Source organism: Callorhinchus milii, unplaced genomic scaffold, assembly GCF_018977255.1.
Source record: "Callorhinchus milii isolate IMCB2004 unplaced genomic scaffold, IMCB_Cmil_1.0 Scaffold3, whole genome shotgun sequence".
NCBI lineage: Eukaryota > Metazoa > Chordata > Chondrichthyes > Chimaeriformes > Callorhinchidae > Callorhinchus > Callorhinchus milii.
In genome coordinates, this window is record NW_024704744.1 from 11,179,951 (window position 1) to 11,202,525 (window position 22,575).

Sequence of the window (22,575 nt, forward strand, 5' to 3'; positions counted from 1 at the left end):
GGCCTGACTATTCCACCTAAACCAGACAATCCTCCTGGCACCCTCGCATAGTTCAGTGAATTTATGGATATTGTTTTAGATCTCAGCACTGAGAAGCAAGTATAGTGACTCCTGCCAAAGTACAGACTAAATGAAAAAATGAAATGGTTGTGAAGAAACTCTCAGTCTACATCATTAGAAATATTCCGTATGCATATCTCCAGAAATGTTCTTTATTTCATTTGTATTTCTTCAGTGAAATAGTAAAATGGTCTGATCTGTCAAACTGTATCTAAGCACCCTGATGTCCTTTTCCTTCACTCTAGTTTTAGTTTTTTTAAAAAAATGAGATTGACAGAAACAAGCATTTTGAAGGAGCCAAATTTAAAAAGGAAAAAAATGTTTTTCACGCCTTTCACGTCTTCTAGACATCTCAAAGCGCTTCACAGAATATGCTGCAAAGGTAATTGACTGTATATTTGTGGGCAAAACGCAGCAGCCAATTGCGCACAGCAGTTCTCAGTTTGATAATAATAGAAACATGGTGGGAAAACAAAACCCACTTCAACCCAGCAGGACAGTTTGCCATGACTATCTGATGTTACTCCCTACTATATCCCATCTCACTTTCAAATCATACAGCACTGTTGGGGTGCAAATATGGTAAGCAATGTGACTATTGTTGCCATTGATAATCATCACATGCGTTTCACCCACAAAATATAGTCAATCCACTATTATATGAAGCACTTTGAGAAGTCTCAAAGATGATAAGGCTCTATTTCAAATGCAATTATTATTATTTTTATTATTATCACATCACTGAAAATCAACTCCCCCCCCAGATCTCTCTTTAAATATCAGCAAACTTTGGACTCCCCCTCTTTTCCAGCACAATGGTTTGGTTGGAAGCTGGGTCAAAAGATTGACTACAGCCACCTTTGATTTCAACAATCATGGAGCAGAACAGAAGTCACCATTGATCTTGATTGCAGAGGTAGTGTTTCAGTGCTGCTTCTCAGGTACTGGCTAAAGAAATCAACTGAAACTGGTGATAATCATCACATCATGTACTGTACATTTCATCCCATTGAGTTTTTTGAATTTATTGTTAATGGGTATTGCAGATATTCTGACTATTCGGCCTCACTTTTGAAGCCCTCCACAGTCTTGCCACTCCCTACCTCTGCGACCTGCTAAAACCTTACCAATCTGCCCGCTCTCTCCACTTGGCGGGCACTGGCCTACTCCATGTTCCCTGCCCTGCCAACTCCATCATCAGTGATCAGGCCTTCCAGCCTTTCTGCCCCCACCCACTGGAACTCCATCCCGGAGTCCCTTCGCCTTGCCCCCTCCCTTGCCTCCTTCAAGGCCTGTCTCAAGACCTTCCTTTTTGACCGTGACGCCAGTAATCCTCCCACCCCCATGCGCCTTGCCCTTCACCCTTCTTGATTCCAACCCCCAACTGAGGTGCAAACCCTTCACTGTCCAGCACCCTGACGCGTCCTTCCTCCTGATGTGAAATGGGTAATATAAATGCAACTTGTTGTTGCTGTTTTGGCTTTGCAGCAATGCATACAGTAGCATTGGGGTGCAGCCACACTGCTCTCTGCTGCAAGAACTTTGCAGACGACACAGTTGGACNTTTTTTTTCAATGTTAGCTCGTGACATTGATAGACCAGTAATCCATATGATAAGAATAATAACTTACATTTATACAGCGCCATTCACATAAAAATGTCTCTAACCGCTTTGCAAAATACAATTGATTAGAAATGAGCTGAATGCTCTCACGCAGGCAAACATGGCATCAATAATGTCTCATAAACAACAACGAGGTGATCTGATGATTAATGAGAATTTGGGAGTCAATTTTGGATTAAAATTAATATTCCACATTCCTTTGCATGGAAATGTTTTTTTCTGCAAAAAAAATCAAATAAATTATGGTTTCATGTCTATATCTAATGAAATGTTCTTGTTTGCCCATTTACTGTTTCCACAGCATTTTCCCCCGTCTCAGAACATTTCATTTTATTACATGCACCAATAACATTGTTAACTGCTCATTAGAAGGCTGCTTAGTGCTTGTCCTCCGGTTTTTGTTTAGTCCCTTACATTTTGTCAACGTGGTGCAGAACAGAGTTGCCCCGAGAAAAATTGTGATTAATCTCGTGTTTACTAACTGGGCCCATTTACCACACAATTTCTCTCTTAATGATAATGAGTGACAGGAGGAACATTAGCTCACTGCTTGCGAATCCAGATGCCAAACAGCCCAAGGTTCAAAAGAAACCATCAGAATTGCTGGCTAAAGATTCTCAAGCCTTGGAAATCCAGCATCAATTCCAACTGGCTTTCAATTGCTACTGACAATCATTATATTTATTTAGTTTTTGTATTCGGTATTCACCTTCATACTGCGGGACTTTTTTTATCCTAGAAGGTTTTCCCATGTTGCAATCCAATGATGGTTACCATAAAATAAATAATAATCCTTGCAGTGACAACATACAAAGCTAGCACAATTTTAGCTAGGAGCACAAAATTCTACATGCCCTTTGCAAGGAAAGCAGATTTGATACAATAATAATCCTTGCATTTGATATAGCGCCTTATCACGTTGTTGAGATGTCTCAAAGCGCTTCACAAGATATATTGTAAAGTGGATTGACTATGTCTTTTGTGGGCGAAATGCCCACACGCAATGTTAGGTGTTACTTTTATGAATTATCTGTATTTTTATGCCACACCTTTTATGCACGAGAGTCTTCCCGAACTGAGATAATTCTTTTTCAAATTTAATTTGTTAAACGTTTCAAAAATGGCAGTGCCTCTGCTGCCAGCGAGTGTGTCACAGATGTCACAAATTGGACTAATGAGAGGGGCTCTCAGTGCAAATAATGATTACTGAAATGCTGCTGAAGTACATCGGGTTTCGGAAGGTGAAATTCTAACTTGCAATATGCAGTACTATCCACGAAAGGTACAGATCATGAAACAAGCAAATATGTATCACAGCAGGCATTGTATGAGCAATTAACTAGAAAATCCTTCCTCCTCCACATGCAGGTTAACGTCTGTCCTATACATTAGATAGCAGACTAATTAAAGTACATATCTCAAGTATGTCTGCAATTACCTTGTGTCCCATCTCTATAAGATCCATGCTCCCACTTTCTTCCACTATATGTCACCACGACTAACTTTCAAACTATCTTTTCCATCATCTTATTTCATACAACAATTCCCACTCTCTTAACATGAAAGCACTCCGATCGTTTGGTGACACGTAAAAGGCTTGTGCTATTTGTCTGTCTGTCAAATATGTTCTCAATTGGGTTTGATAGGAATTGCAAGCAAAACACTTTGCTGTTATCCACAGCCCGGTAGATTTCTGACATACGGTTGAGCAGGAATAATGGATTATCAATGTAGGATGTACCGCTGTCCTTATTCTAATGTAACAGCTAGAAGAAATTATATAAGGAACAACTCCCCAAGCACTTCATTATGGCAAAGATGAACTCATATTAATAAAAAATTGTTTCACCTTACAGCCAGATGCCTATTGCATTTAAAGCCGGTGACCTTAAACACTGTAATCATTCACGATCTATCCTCTCCACTGCACCGAAGACTTCTGAACATAGGTTTCAACTTAATAAATGCTTCAAGTTCAACCTTCTATCGGTAAGCCCGCAGACTTTTTTTTTCAGGACTGGTCCCTACATTTGCAAATATACTGTATTTCGGTTCAATGTGTATTATATTGCAGGGAGAGCTTCTTATTAGTCAGGTCAGCTTTAGCTCATCCAGAAAAAAGAAGCAAAATGCAAAAATGCCCAAATTACAAGAGGCATTTGAATGAAAAGTATAACCTAATAACAGATCAAACATTAGATCAATGCTGTCTGTGTGGTTTTAATAAACCCCAGAGATGAAGGACTTTATATGCTTGAAATTCAGCCATGTCTGCCATTACCTTATGGTTTAGAGATTGAATCACGGCTGCTAATAGCAACTACGGACCATAGTGTGCTACAGCACACAGGAATGATGAACAAGTACAATTCAAAAGAACAATCTCTATCAGTGGTGTGAATGTCAAAGCGTGAAGACATAGCTCCAACATGCACAACTGAATTCACAATTTCAGTACGGTGACAATTTCTTCTAAAAGAATCTGTTTGCAAAATACATGTACAGTAAGCAAAGTAAGCAATGAAACAGTTGCCTCAGACTTACCTTTCCAAGCTTATTTAGTGCACCCCAGTAAAATCCTAATAATTAGGCTAATCTTGCTGAATTATAAATACAGAGAAGTACATTCAGAACCAAATATCTTTTTTTTAAAAAAAGGATCAAACCAGTGATGAAATGGTACATGTATCCCAGCCTCTGGTGCGATGTACTTGGGTTAGACTGCTACTCAGTCTGCAAAAATCACTACACTGCAGCAGTGTGGCTAGTAGAGGATTGCAATGCATGTTCTATATACAAGGCTTAAAGCAAAACCTGGAACTGAACTGCATTTTGCTATGGATTTTGTACCATGCCATTTCTCATAGCAATAAAAACTTAGATTTGCAACCCTATTATTGTGTGAAATGTGAATTTGGTAACTGCCATTCAAAGCAAAAGTTCCCTGCCTACCGTGCCATGATTGCTCTCTTAAATATTAGTTGAGCAACAATTTCATAAAGTGATCCTCGTGAAGATTGCAACCATCTATTGCAGTGACATCATTCATTTTGCTTGCCATATATAGTCCATTTCCTTCACAGCACCATCACCATTGACGACAAACAGCTTTATCACACTGAATGTATTCAGTGGGTAGGATGGTTGATGAAAGTCTCATCAATCAGTGGCAGAAGCAGCTATTGCTGATGTAACATCATGAATCCTGCATAATCATCGAAATGTCTCTAAATCAGGAAGACACACAAGCCTAGTGCTGATGGGATGAGGAATTCATGCCAGAGAGGTATTCAATAGGTAAACACAAGGTATAATTACTGCACACTCATACCTCTGTGCAGGTAAGACCATCAGCAATTATTGTACAGTGAGTCACACAAAAGTGTGTGTGTCGGTGCAGTGCAATAAGGGTATAACTGAATCTACACTTGCAAGTGTAAAATCTGAAAAATTACACTTCTGAAAAACTGAAGCAGGTTTTTTTTTCTGAAACGTAAATTATTCCTTAACCGTCATGTGAAAGAACTTCCTAAAAATAAACATGAGTGAAAAATTACACTTTCATTTGCAAGTGGAAGCAGTTTTTCATTTTGTTTATTTAAAGAACAGAAGTCACCAAGGTACTAGGTAGTTGGGTTCAACCTCCAAGTGCTCCTATTGAGCAGTGCAGCCCATGAATGTTAATGCCGAGGACTGGGAAACACTCAACTGCCTGTCCTTGTTTGGATATTGGGCACTTGGCTCATTCAAGAAGGTCTTTCACCTGTGATGGGAGAAAGGTAGGGTGGGTGTTCTGGAAGGGTGAGATCAGATGGACTAAAGGATCCTCTTCAACCAAACCAATCTTGTCATCTCTGTAGCCTACTCTTCTTCCCAGTCCTGATAGTTACCTGTCTCTGACAAATGTCTTGTCAAATATCAATTCGCCAAAAATCAAATAGCAATGCTGCCACAAAATATACAGTCAATTCACTTTACAATATATTTTCTGTGAAGCTCTTTGAAACTTCTCAATGACATGACACGGCACTATATCAAATGCAAGAGTTATTTTTATTATTGTTATTATCGTCCCATTTACTGGTCTTGAACCTGGAAGCGTGATAGGCGCCATGCAGAACACTTGCTCTCTTCAGGAGTAACTCAGAATTTTCAGAGACGGAATTTACTTTGATACTCTGAAGAAGGGGATGGGGTAGGGTTTCACAGAAGACTGCACAAAACTGGGAGATTAATTTAAAGTTTGTGTAAAGTTTTGGCAAAGTAAAAAAAGGGCGCAGAGCCAACTGAATATCGTTGCGTATTTGGCCAGCAAGTATATGTTATATGTTTGATATCACAAGAACGGTATCCAAGATTAGAAGGAGCATCAGTTTGGCTTATTTGGTAACACTATCGCTTCCGGGTGAGAAGATTGGAGGTTTCTGAGCCCATCAATAGGACTGCAGGTCACAGTCTAGGTTGATATTTCACTTCACCACAGCCTTAAGGAGGCACCATCAACTGGACAAGACTTTAAACCATTGTCCCATCTAGGGGTTCACGTGGATGCTGTTTTGAAGGAAAGCAAGGAGTTCTCAAGATGTGTCCTGGTCAATATTCTTTCCTCAGCTAAATTTGCCAAGATTAACATATTGACTGGTTATCACTGTTTCAGGGATACTGCTGCTGGAGATTAGTAAACGCCCACTTGACAACATTCATTACACTTCAAAGTAAAAGGATTCTGTGAAGCTCATTGAGATGCATTGAATTGATAAGTTGCTGCAACTATTCAATGCAAGTATTCTCGCTATTTATTAACTTGCTTTTTGGGAGCTGTTTTCTGATACAACTACAGCTGATATTGGCTAAGTAGCAAGTTGCGAGTTATAATAAATCTTGTGTTTGCAATTGATGCAGCACTTTCATGTTGGGAGGATGTCTCAAAGCACTTCACAAAATACACTATAAAGTTCAGTGACTTTGTGGGCAAAGGCAGTATGCAGGCAAAGCCAGTTTGCATACAGCAATATCTCACAAAGATCCATGAAGTAACTGACAAATTGTTGTCTGGGCAATTGTTGGAAAAAACAATTGAAAAAAACAGAAAAAACTCCATTCTATATTCAAACAATGCCCTGGGATCCTTAACACTCAACAGAAGTCTTTGATTTTTATTTCCAGAGGAATAGAGTATTAAAGTAAGGAAATAAAGCTGAATTGCAAAGACTTAGTCAGACCACATTTAGAGTATTTTGTACATTTCACCACATTACAGAAAGGATATTGTAGCATGCGAAAGAATGAAGCTTAGAATGAAGAGTGATGTTAGGAATGAGTGGATACAGCTCAAAAGAAAGATTGAACATGTTGGAAGTTTTCTCTCCAGAGATGAGACAATGAGAGGGGACTGCAAAGAGGTATTTAAGGCTATGAAAGAATTTGATAAGGTGGATGTTGTTGGGCTGTTTGTTGGTGAGTCCAATATAAGAAGGTGTAAATATAAGACAGTCAGTAGCAGATGTAAAGGGAATTAAGGAGGAACTTCTTTACCTAGAGGGTTGTTAAAATGTGGAGCTCACTGCTGCAAGCTGTGGTGGAAGCAAAAAGCATCAATGTATTTAAGAGGAAACGTGCACGCATGAATGAGAAGGTTTAGATGGCTATCGGAGAAGGGAATAGGCGAAGGAGAGGCTCATGTGGAGTATAATTACTGGCATGGATGAGCTGGCCTGTTTCCACGCCGTATCATTCTTTATAATTCAATGTAGAGGTATTTAGAGAAGTGGGGTATTAAGAGCTCAGAGGTGCCTGGGCATCAAGTGATTTTTACGTGAGTTTTGAATTAAGCGTATTTTATGACCGGTGGAACAGGGAAGACCAGCAAGGAGAGCATTGTAAAAATCAAAGCTTGTTTTTGTTGTTGCTGTTGTTAAAGATCAGGTGACACCATTCGAAAGTGAAAATAATTTCTCCAGGTGTTCTGGCTTGCAATCCCCCACATAAAATTGGCCACTCACTTCATGGCTGTTTCTGGGTTATTGCTGTGTGCAAATTAGCTGTTGCATTCCCTATACAATCACTACACTTTACAGTATATTCTGTGAAGTGCTTTCAGTCGTCCTCCTGAGGTAAAACATACTACATCAAGCATTATTATCTATAATGACTGCATTTTGTGGGCGAACGGACTGCCTTTGAAGACGAACTCATAGTGTAAATGTAACATAAAAGAGGCATTAACCTCTATTATGATGAAAGAGGTGAGATTATTTCAAAGCAGCACGTCAATCAACCACATTCATGCGTGCCGAAACATTGATTGTCCAGCACCTTGGGACGTCCCCCTGACGCAAAAGGCGCGAATTGAATGTAATTTTGTTGTTGTTGTTGTGTCATTTCAATGCACCACCAAATTCCTGGCAGTCTAAAGGTTAATGAGCTGCTGAATGGAGCCTGGAATTTCTGTAACAGCATCTCTCCCCTGATTAAATTTGAACAAAATATTAGAATCTTTGTGAAAGACTGAATTAAATCTAAAGTGACGTTCTGTGCCACAAATTCCAAGAGTCAATTAACCCCGTGGCCCAGCCAACAAAATCAATGTTAAATGGCTGTCATTTTTGATTAAAAGGTCTCTTCTTGAAGACAAAGGGTTAACATGGCATATGCAGGAATTCAAAAACAATGTTATAACATTGTTAAACCTTCCCTCAAATCAGGTTTATAAATCGAAAGAATACTTGTGCATTCGGAGCAGCCATTGTTCCATTTTCAGTACTGATGTGATAGCCAACATTAATGAGCATCTAAATTAATTCTTGCTTTCCATTCACTTTGATCAGGTTTCTTTTGCAGTACTTTGCAGTTTTAATTATTTGATTCCTACAGTTCTCTGCAGCGTTTGTAAGATTCTCAGATATTTCATCCTGTACTTCTTTTTACAATCTTTGACACTGGACTTACAAAAGATAACGGGAGAAATTCCGTTCTGTGTTACACGCAGAGACTTTGACAATAATAATCCTTGCCTTTGATATAGCGCCTTTTCACATCTTCTCATTGTCTCAAAGTGCTTCACAGAATATGTTGTAAAGTGAATTGACTGTACATTTAGTGGGTGGAACGCAGCAGCCAATTGCACACAGCAGTGTCTCACAAACAGTCGTTGGTTGATTGACCACATTTTTTTTCACAATTCTGGCTTCCAATGGGATTTCACATTATAACCACACATTTGCCGAAGACACTGCATGCAGCACTCAAGGGAATCTTTACTCGTTGTGTAGTTGCGTGAAAAATGCAATGTTTCGTTACAGATTCACTGTTATGTTGAATTTCTAAGAAACTCATCATTTGAGTCATAATTATTCATTGATTCAGGGTCTGAATCCCCCCTGACATCAGGACAATAGTTCTGTCCGAGGGCTCTTTACAGACTTGCTTGGCTGCCATCTGGAATATTCACTTAGCAATCGTGGGAAAATCGAACATCACAATACTTTATAATCGTCCCAAAGCACCACAGGACACCAGTTGAGTAAAGCTGTTATCCTATTGTTAGCTCATAATCACAATGATTGATCCAGTGGTCATGAATAGCTTCAAACCAGTACCCGGGAAGTGGATCTGAAACATGCAGCGGTCAACAACAACAACAATGGCAAAGCTGAAATCTTTGAGCTGGTTTTGGACCAAGGTTGATTGGGGAGGAAGAGGATTTTACAACCCAACCAGGTTTTAGTAATAGATTGGAAAATTTTAATAATAATAATCCTTGCCTTGATACATCGCCTTTCACGTCAGGAGGACGTCTCGATGCTCTTGAGACGACCTACTGTAATGTGCAGTGACCGTGTGTTTTGCGGGAGAAATTGCAACTTTTTCTTAACACTAATCAAGTTCAATTATGTTACATTTTCACCGCACTGGAGGACTTGGAGAAAGGACGGAGCTTTATGGTAGGAGCTAAAGCTGTGCTAAGTTAGTGACAAGGGACATTTAGTTTCCTTACTCCTTACTCCACACGCCTTATATTAATCCCTCAAGAAAAAATATAAAATAATAATTTAGTCACTTCAATCCACGACTGTTTGTGGGACACTGCTGTGCGCAATTGGGTGCCGTGTTTCACCCACAAAAATACAGTCAATTCACTTTACAGTATATTCTGTGAAGCGCTTTGAGACGTCTAGAAGACGTGAAAAGCGCTATATCAAATGCAAGGATTATTATTATTTAGCATTACTCTTGGCACTGAGAAAGTCACTGTAAGAAATTGTACAGCCACAGAACAAACACATGGAGCTAAAGAAGCTTATTTCGTCACCGGGTAATGCCAAGGGGCCATATTTAACCCACGCGATTGCTATGCTGAATAAGAGAAAATGGAAAGTTGGTTAGAGACTGAAGTTAAGGTCAACGATGAACTCATCACACCACCTGGGAGCGCAATGGCATCACTGATTCCCTTATACACGTGTATGCACCAGTGTAAGCATCCTTCTCTCATTACATGCTTACATGCAGGACTATATAATTACTGACATAGTGTCAACGACCTTAACAGCAATTGACCTTAATAGCTATTTTGCACAAGGCAACTCTCCAGATGCTGTCAATGAGATGGCGCCCTGCGAAGAAACATGCTTCATACTGTACATCATCTGAATGAAACATAGTAAGTAGCTTTACAACACTGAAGGGCAGTGAATATATACCACTCCAGAGGCCTAGAATTCCCCATCGGAGATGTAAGACCATTTTCTTAAACCTAAGATTGTGCAGAATTTTGGAAAATTCTTCAATTCAGTTTTAATACTAATTGTCTTGACTGGGATCCCCTCCTATTCCAGTTACCAATAACCATCAGACCTATGAACTGAATTTAGTTCTTAATATCAATAAATATAAATTATATAAGTATATAAATGCATGTTGTTGTAATACAGAAGTTCTGATTAATTAGATAATTCCATGAGCACTTTGGAATTACCCTGTTAGAATAGTGCATTTAGTTTGAATTTCTGACGCTCAAAATGCGAAGTTTCACAACAGATTTGTTGTGGTAATTATGGACTGGTTTCTGCTGTCAGCCGCCCTGCCCACCCTACCATCGGTGGTTGGGCCTTCAGTCTTTCTGCCCCCATCCTCTGGGACCATCCAGGAATTCTTCCACCTCGCTCCTTCCCTTGTTCCTTTCAAGGCCTGTCTTAAGACCTTCTTCTTTGACCGTGCTTTCGGTCACCCACCCACCCACCTCCACCTCTCTTGATTCCATCCCCTGCTCAGGTGTAATTCCTTGACTTTGACTTGCATTTCTAATTGTTGCAACAGTGATGTACACTTTAGAATAGTCTCAAACCTGATATGATTACTGGATCTCTTCGAGAAATCCTTTTCTTTTGCATATGGCAAAGACTATTTTGGCTGTCAGTAACTTTAATATCATAGTCACAGTGTTAATTTCCAGAGCAGAAAAGTGACTCCAGTTTTCCTATTGGATGCAATAGGATTTCACTATACCACATGTATTTGTAAGTGTACTGGATGGCCAATATACACACAGCTATGTCCTTCACAAACAGACACGAGGTGAATGACCAATTTTATCTGCTGCAAGGCACGGATTCTCTGCATAAATCAATATAAAGACAACTCACAAACAGGTTGCCTAGATAGCATATGCCAATATCTCTTGTTTTCTTGTTAGGGGTTCAAAAAACAGAAAGGGCAAGCACAGATTTTTTGGGGGGTCAGTCATGTGTCTGTCACAAACGAAGGTAAGCACTCCATCAGTGTAGAACCTGGCCCCATCTCAGATTATTCAAAGCCACGAAAGTGGGAAATCATCTGCTCAATTTGGCAGCTGTTCAAAAGCAGGCTGGACATCTGGGTTCGCCAAAAGGACACCTGATGAATCCTTTTTGATTCACCCAAAAAAGTTCTTATCTGTTTAGTTCTGGAATGTTACCAATGTGGGAATTATAAATAAGATGAGCAGGAGGAGGAGAATGAGAAAGAGTGAGGATGATGATGAGGAGAAAAGTGAGCAAGAGGAGAAGGGTTTGGAAGAAGAGTGAGGAATAAGTGGAGGGTGAGGAAGAGAGAGTGAGGAATTGAATGTCGCATTTTGCCCACAAAATATATAGTCAATTCACTTTACAGTAGGTCCTATGAAGTGCTTTGAGACGTTTCAAGGCGCTATATCAAATGCAAGACTTATTATTATTGAAAGAAGAGGATAATAATAATGAAGATGGGGAAGAGGAGGATGGTGAGGAAGAAGAAGAAGGATAAAGAGGAGGAAACAATATTACTTACAACCTCCTGAGCTGACTTTTTATTGCACTATTTGGGGAAGCTTATAGGCTAAGCAGAGGATTCAGCAGTAAAGCAGTAACTTGTGGATTAAAGAGATTCATGTTCTCATTTGATCCATTAAATCAAAAAAGGCAACTAAGATGGTTCTTCATCCGGCTAACATCTGGATACTGTATCTTCTCTAAAATGAAGTTGGCCTGAATTAGAAAGGACTTTGTTGATCCAGCACAGGTAAAGTCTAACTGTTTTCCCTCTGAGTGCTCTCTTATGACAGTTAAACTGTCCGAATGTGTTGTATGTTCAGGCACAGTAAGGTTTCCTATATTCGAAGCAATTGTATTTAACATCCCATTTTTTCCTGATAGCCTTTTTATAGGACTCTCAGCAAAGAAACAGCTTGTCTCACATGTAAAATACATGAATTCTGAATAAACTGACATCCTCCTGATGTAAAAGGCTCTATATCAAATGTAAGGAGATCTTAACTGAAACCCATATCTAGAGTTACACAGTCAAGAAGGGATATCAATACTTGCATTTATATTGCGGCCTTCACGTGGGTTAGCATCCTGGGGCACTTAATATTTTGGCATTGGAGAGAGTACAGCCAAAGGCAACCAAATTGATAGCTGGAATTAGGCACCTCAGGTATGAAGAAAGGCTACAGAAGCTTTGGAGAAGAGAAGGCTAAGAGGAGATCACAAAACATAAAATTAACCCACACTTTACAGTATATTCTGTGAAGCCTTTGAGGCGTCTCAACAACGTGATAAGGCACTATATCAAATGCAAGGATTATTATTTATTACAAAACAATCTGGATACCAAAATATATGAATAAGATAAACCTTAATACTGTATAACACTAGCATTTATCACAGCCCCGTTTAATTTTGCTATTTTCACACACCAATATTTTGGCACAAAATTAAGGGATGTAAAAAAAGTTTTAATTTCAACTTAAAGTGATAAGAAACAGGCACAATCATGCAGGGATATGCAAAAATAAAGGGACTGCCTCGCCGTGTGGGTAAATAAAGGCAGGTTCCAAAGATAGTAGTTCTACAGTAATTTATTTAACACCACTGCAAAGTCTATACACAAGGGTGCATTGGCTCAAGCTCAGAAGAGGAAAGGTGAACCCCCAGTTTTGACTGAATTACTTTAAAGAGCGGGTGGTGAATGAATGATTGGGTTGAACTGCCGAGGGAGGTGGCGGAGTTAGATGGTGTCCACAAATTCAAGAGGGAATTATTATTAAGAATGATAATGTTTTCATTTGGTATAGGGTCTATCATGTTGAGAGGAAAAATGTCTAAAATTATTGCTGTTTAGTGAAGAAATCTGTTGCGGGCTATAAGAGATCTAATATATGATGGACAGCAATAGTCTTCTCTGGTCTTCTATACTCCTATGCTTCAATGATGTTTGTGACAAATGATCCAGATTCATGGATGGGACCCAAAGTAGGGTATTCAAATCATCTTATAAGGTCATTTGAATGCACCACATTTTATTAACAATGTGACAATGCTCTATATCAAACGCAAGGATTATTATCATCCACCTACTTTTGAGGGAATATGGAATTCAGTTTTGTCCAGGGAATCAATGCCAAGCTTGGTAAATACTACTGCGGAGATTATCTTCGCTGTGTCTTAGAAGGGGATCTCATAAAAGCACATAAGATAATAGCAAACACAAAATAATATTTCAGATACCTCAAAGCAACAGGCATAGAGATTCAGTGTTGTGAAGGGCAATTTCAAGACAGACACCAAAAGGTATCTCTTTATACAGAAAATAATTAACAACTGGAAATGGAACTGGCTACTAGGAGGACCGTACAGGCCAGGAAGTTAGACTCATTTAAGAAACTATTTGATGCTGTGATTGAAATATAATTCTTAAAAATCCTTGCATTAAAGATAGCACATTGTCAGCATGTCTCAAAGCACTTCACAGGATTTTTACTAAAATAATAATAATAATAATCCTTGCATTTGATATAGTGCCTTATAACGTCTTTGAGACATCTCAAAGTGCTCCACAGCTAAAACTGTAAAGTGTAGTGACTGTGTGTTTTGTGGGTGAAACGTGGCAGCCAATTGCACACAGCAACGTCCCACACACAATCATGCATTGAGTTACCAAATGATAATTATTTTTTTTATATTTTGGAGGGATTATTACTTCTGGAAAAGTGATCTGCCAATATTAACAAGCAGGATTCTACTTACTGCTTGGTAAACAGAGATGTTTGTGTGGAGTAAGGAAAGTTGCCTAAGGTTTCGTCTTGCTCAGGAATCAAACCCAAGCCATTGCTCTAACCACCACATTACAGGCTCCACTTGCAGGAATCTTACCTGATGGAGCCCCACCCGCCCCACCCCATGCCTACTGCCTTTCTGCTGTTCTCCTCAGTGGAAGCCTCCAGAGTTTGATTACAGTGATGTGTAGTAGCTGCGAGCAAAGGTGAACGCAGCAGCCAATTTGCACACAGCAATATCCCACAAACAGCTATGTACTGAGTGACCACTTTTATTTGGTGGATTGTTGGCCAGGAACCAAGGAGATGCTCCCTTCGGTTTTCGAATGAGACAGCAAAGGAATCACAGGTGGGTGGGGACTCTGGAAGAAAGAGCTAAATCCATTTTTCTTCATCTGAACCTCTCTTGCAGTCTTGTGCTAAGATGGAACATCAGAAAGAATTTACATTATGATTATTATTATTATTATTATTGCATACAGCTTTCCTTACTGTGCTGTTCACTCCCAGCTCAGGGGATGCTTTTCTGGCACAACAGTCAAGCTCAACATGAGTATTGCTCTCTATGTTATTGGAGAGCATCCTCCCAATTAGCCTGTCTTATATGACAATATCTGTCCAACACTGGCATCAGCAAGACCAGTGATAAGGAGGTTGCTAGTCACAGAGTGCTGCCTCATGTTAATATTACATTTTTGACAATTAGCATGGTTGGCAAAATTACATAATTCATCAGCCAGGTTTTCCAGCTCCATGTACCACACTCGAGTCCCTTAATTACTTAACCTCAGGTAGTTCTACCTTTCCTCTTCCTGCTTATAGCCTGTTGCACAATACGTTTGGGAGTGGTTTAAAGCCGCTCTCTTCGTCAAACCACTTTCAGAAGTGTTGTATTGCTGTCTGACAGCAGCGCAGCCTCGCGGGAAGCCTTCCAAATGATATGACAGCTGCTATGCATTGGCTCCCATTCCCCCTCAGACAACCACACATGAAACATTTAACGGATTCCTGGTCAGAAGGATGCTGTGTCCAACTCTAGTTCTTCCCCATCACCAACACTGCTGCTGTTTCTTCACCTCTCATCTTTAAATCAACTCCAGTGGAAGCCCTTTTTGAAGGAAAGTCCATAATTGGCCTATTTCACCTTCACCTAATTGTTGAGTTCCATCACTACCAACTCTGAATGATAAAAGCCCATCAAAAAAGGTATTTGGGGAATGTAAAATCCAATTACTGCAAGGAATCCCACGTTGTGAGTTCAAGCTCCATATCAGGATATTGAACTCTTTGTCCAGTTAGTCACTGCAATATAGTGATGGGGCAGTGCTGCATTGGTGGAGGTATAGTCATTTTGGTGAGCCACTAAACCAAGGTCCCATCTGCCTGATCAGGTTTATGTTGATGATCTTGTCGTACCAGTCAAAAAGAGAAAGGAGTTTCTCCTGGTGTCCTGGACAAGAATCCACCAGATAAAATTGGCCACTCACTTCATGGGACAATGTTCGTGGGATATTGTTACGTGCAAATTGGCTGCCACTTTCAAAGTCACTGCCATATGTAGTAAATCCTGTGAAGAGCTTTGAGATTTCCACCTAACAAAAAAGGCTTTCTATTAAATGTAAGGCTTATGATGATTTATTATTATTATGATTCCTCTCGCAAGAACAAGCACTGGCAAGATTGTCTAAATGGTTTCCTTGTGTAAAAATCCCATGAATCTACCATCTTTCTACTGAAATTGCCTCTTCCATACCTCTGGCCATACCAAGCCATACCAACCCAACATTCCCTTCGCTCAAAGGGCCACCAGCTTGTTTCTTGCACCCTACTGTACCCGCCCCACCATCAGTTCTTGAGCTTTCATCTTATCTGCCCACACTAGAATTCTATCATGGAGTTCCTTCAACCCTCTCACTACTTCACCTCTTTCAAGGTCTGTCTCAAGACCTTCCTCTTTGACTGAATTTTCATTCATCTTTCCCCTCTTCGTCTCCTAGCCCTAGTTCGGTTCCAAACCAGGACTGTTTAGGGCCTTGGAAAGTCCTCCTGATGTGAAAAACACTACACAAATGTAAATTTGTATTGCATTGTCAGGGTGGGGTCGAGTATAATTCATGCTGAACCAACCTCGATTTAGATCGCACCACTTGGCGGCAAACCACTGTGAATTCTACAATATAATCCAGACCTTGAGCCAATCCGACAGTAAGAGCTGCGAGATGATTTGTGAAGGCCGCTATTTACATGCAAATTGTTGTTGTATAAACACGCAGTGGGCTTTTTTTTAAAAAAATATCAAATTTACAGGGATATCTTCCTTGACACTGGGCGACTCTTGTTGTATTGATAATAATTTCAGTGTTACTCAATTTATTCCATGTTGTCTTGATTTTTTAAAACAAAAGAAGCTATTTTAAGTCAGGAAATGCCATTTGTTTAATTGTGCACCAAAAAACGGAGGACAACAGATGGCAGGGAACCCCTGAGTGCTTTCATCCAGGTTCAATTTGGCCACATCAGTTATTGCAAAACGATCAATCCTATTTTTTGGGGCTAGCACGGCTGACACAGCCGTACCTGCAAGCGACTGATTAATGAGCCTCTATGAATCTCTGAATCAATACAGAGAATGAACCAATTTGAAGTGGGGATAGGGCAGTGGAGAGGGAATGGGAGACAAACATTCGCTATTGGCTGCAGCAGGATTTGAATTAGAGGCATTGTCCATCATCAAGCTGTCAGTCATTAACGCTGAGGCAATTTCTTGTTGGAAACACCCCAGAAATTTTTTATTTAATATCATTCAACTGCAGGTTTCTGTGCCACAACGCACAAAAAATATGTGAATACATTCCAAGTCTTAGCTGTATTCCCAGTTTGACAATTTCATTCAGTAGCTTCTTTTCATAGAATAATAGTATATATATTTTTAAAAAGACACTTTTTCCATAAATCCTAGCATGGCAGTTGGCTACAATAAAATTTACAATACAATATGCATTTATATAGTGCCTTTCACTTTGGGGGGAACATCTCAAAGCGATTAAAAGATAGCTTTGTAAAGAAGAAATTGTAGCCCTTGGAAAAAAATACCAATTCTTTTATATAACCCCCAAAAATCCACTTGTACAGATGAAATGCAATGCAGACAGTGGGGACACAATTACTTTGGAGGAAAATGCTATATTCTTTAAATAGGTTGTAATTGGGTCTTGTGCAAGTGAAGAGTAATTTCTTAAAACATTTGCAGGAAGTGATATTTCTTGTGGAGTCATTCATTGTTGAGATATTTTCAATTTTTTTTGTTGAAAGGCACAAATGAGAGCCAAATTTACCAAATACAATACAATTTACATTTAGATAGCGCCTTTCACATTACACATAGCATCATGACGTGCGGCATTCCTCAGGGCTCTGTCCTTGGTCCTGTCTTTCATATTTCCATCCTCCCACTCGGGGATATTAATAATAATACTTGCATTTGATGTCGAGCTTTTCACATTTTCTACAAATCTCAAAGCGCTTCAAAGAATATACTGCACAGTGTATATTTGTGGGCGAAATGCGGAAGCCAATTACGCACAGCAGTGTCCCACAGACAGTCGAGGATTGAAGTGACCAATATTATATTTTGTTTCTTGAGGGACTATTATCAGGCATGTGGAGTAAGGAAACTTGCCAAAGGTTTCTCCCTACCGGGAATCCAACCCAGGTCTCTCGCTTGTGAGGCGAGTGCTCTAACCACTGAGCTACAGGACTCACTGTCCACATGTATGGGATGAACTTCTTCATGTATGAGGAATGACAATCAACTCTATCTCTCTGCCTCTACCCTTGCATCCGGGACCACTGCTGTCCTGATGGATTACCTGTCAGACATCAAGTCCTGGATGAGAGCCAACTTTCGCCAGTTGAATGTCAATAAGACCGAGGCCCTCCTGATTGGCTCCTATCAGCACCTCAGGTGCAAACAGCATCACTATTCTCTGATGCACTCTCCACCTCACTGAGCCAGTATGGTACCTTGTTCGACCCTCAACTGCCGTTTAAACCCCACAATCGTGCCATGACCCATTCTGCCTGTCTTCACCTCCGCAACATTGCCCAGCTCCACTCAGGCTGCCAAGACCCTCATTAATGCTTTCATTGTGTCCAGGCTTGACTATGCTAACTCCCTACTCACCGGACTTCCCAAATCTTCCCTTCACAAGCTGCAGATTAGTCAGAGGATGGAGTTTAAGATCCTTATCCTCATTTTTAAAGCCCTTCATGGTCTTGCCTCTCCCTACCTCTGTGAGTTGCTGAAATCTTACCAACCTCTCCACTCCTTCCAGTCAGCGAGTACTGTCCTGTTTCACTATTGGTGTTTGGACCTTCAGCTTTTCTGTTTCCACCTTCTGCAACTCCATCCCAGAATCCCTTCATCTCACCCCCTCCTTTGTCTCCTTCAAGGCCCATCTCAAGACCTTCCTCTTTGACTGTGCCTTCGGTCATCCTGCCACTCCCACCACCCTTGCCTTCCACTCCTCTTGATTCCAACCCTCAGCTCAGGTGCAAACCTTTAACTGTGCAGTGCCTTGTGACATCCTCCCAACATGAAAGACACTATATAAATGCAATTATTTGCTGTTGGTAGTGGTGGTGGTGGTTGTTGTTGGGACGACATCTCAAATGAATTGATCGTCAGGAAATTTGGCTCCACTTTCCAATTAGAAGCATTGTACATGAATAAAACAAGAGCAATTTTTCAGTGTGAGAAGAGTGTGGTTGATGGGCTCCATTCAATGTCAATCCTGTTAATGGGTGCAGTGGTAAACCAACAATAAAGTGAGCCACAGAGATGAAGCCATAAATAAGACTGTATTCTGCTAAGTCCAAAGCTAAGGGATTTGGAAGCAAGGACTGCTGATATAACAAATTATGATAGAATCATAGACCATTTATAGCAATGATGAAGGCCATTTGGCCCACCTGTGCAGGCTCTTTGAAAGTGCAATCTAATAACTCCCATTTACCTGCCTTATCCCATACCCCTGCATTGTATTTCCTTTTTGGATATATGTCTAGTTTCCTCTTGAAAGCTAATATACATCCTGCCTTAACCACTGCACCCAGCAGGGCATCCCACATCTAACAGCTATAAAAAGAATTCACATCCTCTTTATACAATAATGCTTTTACTCCTTTGCTAATTATCTTAAATTGATGCCCTCAAATCTAGACATTTTGTATAAGTGGAGACAAAGAGTACTGCGGACAGAAACTCTGAGGAACTAAAGAAAGAATATACGAAGCTTGTGGGGGACTTAAAGCAAAGAGTGGAGAGTGGTAGTCATTTCTGGTTAGCTTCCAGTATTATCCAGGAAAGACTTATTAGCATAATTGACTTCAATGGTTTGTGTAGGAAGGAATTACATTTGTAGAAAAGCATTTTTTTTGTTTTGCAGATAGAATGAGCATTTATGATAATAATGCTTGCATTTGTTCAGCACCTACAACATCAGAATGTTTCACAGTGCTTCACAAGTAATTGTAGTGACTGTATTTATAGGCAAATGCAACATTTTGCACTTAACAATGTTCCTCAAAAAGCCATGGGGTGAATGACTAAATTATCTGGATGATTGTTGGCCAGGAAACTCTCCTCTCTTTTTGTGTCCTGGAATCTTTAACATGCACCTTCGTCTAAACATACATAGCCAATCCACTTTACAATATATCCAGTGAAATGCTTTGAGACATCTCAACGACATGATAAGGAGCTACATCAAATGCAAGGATTATTATTTTTATTATAACAAGCAGACAGGACCTCAGCTTTACATATGATCTAAAAGGACAAAAGGACTTCTGACAATGTATTAGTTCCTCAGCAGCCAGGACTGAGAATAGAACGGAAAATCTGTAGAGACCTTCAGAAAAGGATGTGAGAAAATAATTAAGAGAGAGGTAATAATAAAAAAGCCTCTAGCCTGCCCCGCTATTCAATAAGATCATGGCTGATCTATTCTAACTCCACCTACCCGCCTTATCCCTATATCCCTTAATCCCTTTATCCACAAGAAATAATAAAAAGAAATAGGCAATTCGTAACCCACAGTGATCAAATCAAGGGCTATTATGTACCATGTGTAAACACATAGAATCATATGGAACGGAAACAAGTAATTTGACCCATCTAATCCACACTAGTGCTTATGTTCGACACGAGCTCCCACCTCTCCATTTCCACTCTCCTATATTCCTTTCTTCCTCATGTCTACATCAATTTTTCTCTGCCTTTTGCTTCAACCCCAGGTTCCAGCAGAGGTTCCTCCCTTCAAAAAAGGTCCTCCTAAACTCCCTATTAGATCTACTACTGTCAATCTTATATTTATGGCATCTAGCTTTAGACTCACCAACAAGTGATACCAGCCTATAGAATCCTTTTATAACCTTCATAATCCTTTTATAAGTCCATCTTATTGAATCCTTTTATAACCTTTCATAATCCTTCTATAAGTCCATCTTATTGAATCCTTTTATAAACTTTAACACCTCTATTAAGTCTTCTCTCAATCCCCTCAACGTTAGAGAAAAAATGTGTCCAATTTCATTTGATAGCTGCATCCACCCATCCCTGCTAACATCCTTGTAAATCTACACTGGACACTCGCCAATGCTACAGTATTCTTCCTGTAATATCACGACCAGAATATACTCCAAATATGGTGACATCAAGGTTTACTTCTCTACTTTTAAAGTCTATGCTTCTGGATTTAACCAAAGGACTCTATTTCCAAGTAAGCATTGTGTTGTGTGTATGTGCTAGCTTTCCAAATCAGTCTTTGTACCATGTTTTGAGACATTCTCCCTGATGTGAAAGGTCCTATATGAGTGTAAATTTGTTACTGTTGGTTAGAAAGGAGAATTTGTTCAACTAGAAAGCTGAAATTGCCCAGTTCTGATCGTTTGGGCATTTCAATTCAGTTTGTCATTTATCCTTTATCGCGAACCAGTTAAAGTCAAAGGGGAGTCAGAATAACACTGATTCGATTCTGTGGTTCAAATTTGCAGCGGTCTGCTTGGCAAATTCAACGCTAATCAAAGCCATCCTAGTTAATGCACATTTTTATTTAAGTGAGTGCATTATTAATTGTTATTGGGTAATATCGTCCTGCATATTCAGAAATACCCTTCACAGCAGATCTTCAGAGTTTCAAGCGCATAGCTCCACCAAGAGGATGTGTAGAATATGGTCCTACAATCTCTCATCATTCATACTTGACAGGATGACAAGTTCCATAGCCAGGTGGGAAATACTTCATTATTTACACAGAAGAAAAACTGATTGAGAGATTCCTCTTGTTGTCTTTGACTACACACACTAAGGCAGGCATTTTTCATTAACTGTGTACACTGTGAGAGGGAATTCACTCCCCAAGCAACTTGAGTGCAATCTTTCAATATGACTGAAATGCAACTGTTGTTTGACTAATGGGATTTAAGATACCCCGGTATTGTAAACGTGAATGAAACCTAACCACTGCAATAATGTAATTACATCACACACAGCTGCTATAAAAATCATAAAGATCTGCTGGTGTTAACTCAGTGAAACTTGCTGCTATTTTTGAGACGAACAACAACAACAAGATTCCACTTGTATAGTGCCTTTCACGTCGGGAGAATGTCCCAAGGCGCTGGACAGAGTACAGCATTTCAGATCCGAGCTGGGATTGGGGGGGGAAGTGAGAGGAGGGGAAGGGGAGTGGCCGATGGCATGGTCGAAGAGGAGGGTCATGAGGCGGGACTTGAAGGAGGCTAAGGAAGGGGCGAGGCAGAGTGACTGGGGAATGGAATTCCAGAGGTTGTGGGCAGAGTGGCTAAAGGCTCTCCGCCAATCGGGGGACGTGGAGCAGGCCAGAGCCGGCTGAGCGGAGGGAACGGGCAGGTTAGTAATGAGTTAGGAGATCGCAGAGGTAGGGTGGGGCGAGGTCATGGAGGGCTTTGTATGTGAGGACCAGGATCTTGAACTGGATCCTCTGAAGGATAGGGAGCCAATGGAGTCGGGCGAGAGTGGGGGAGATGGGGTCATAGAGTTTGGTGCGGGAGAGGACACGGGCTGCAGAGTTCTGGATTATCTGCAGCCTGTGGAGGAAGGAGTTGGGAAGGCCGAAGGCGTTTGCATAGTCGAGCCTGGAGGTGATGAAGGTATGAACAAGAGCTTCAGTCACCTGAGGGGTGAGGTAGTGGCAATGTTACAGAGGTGAGGAAAGGCAGAGATAGTCCTGGCTTGAATGTGGGGGAGAAAAGACAGTTGAGGGTTCCTGACTGG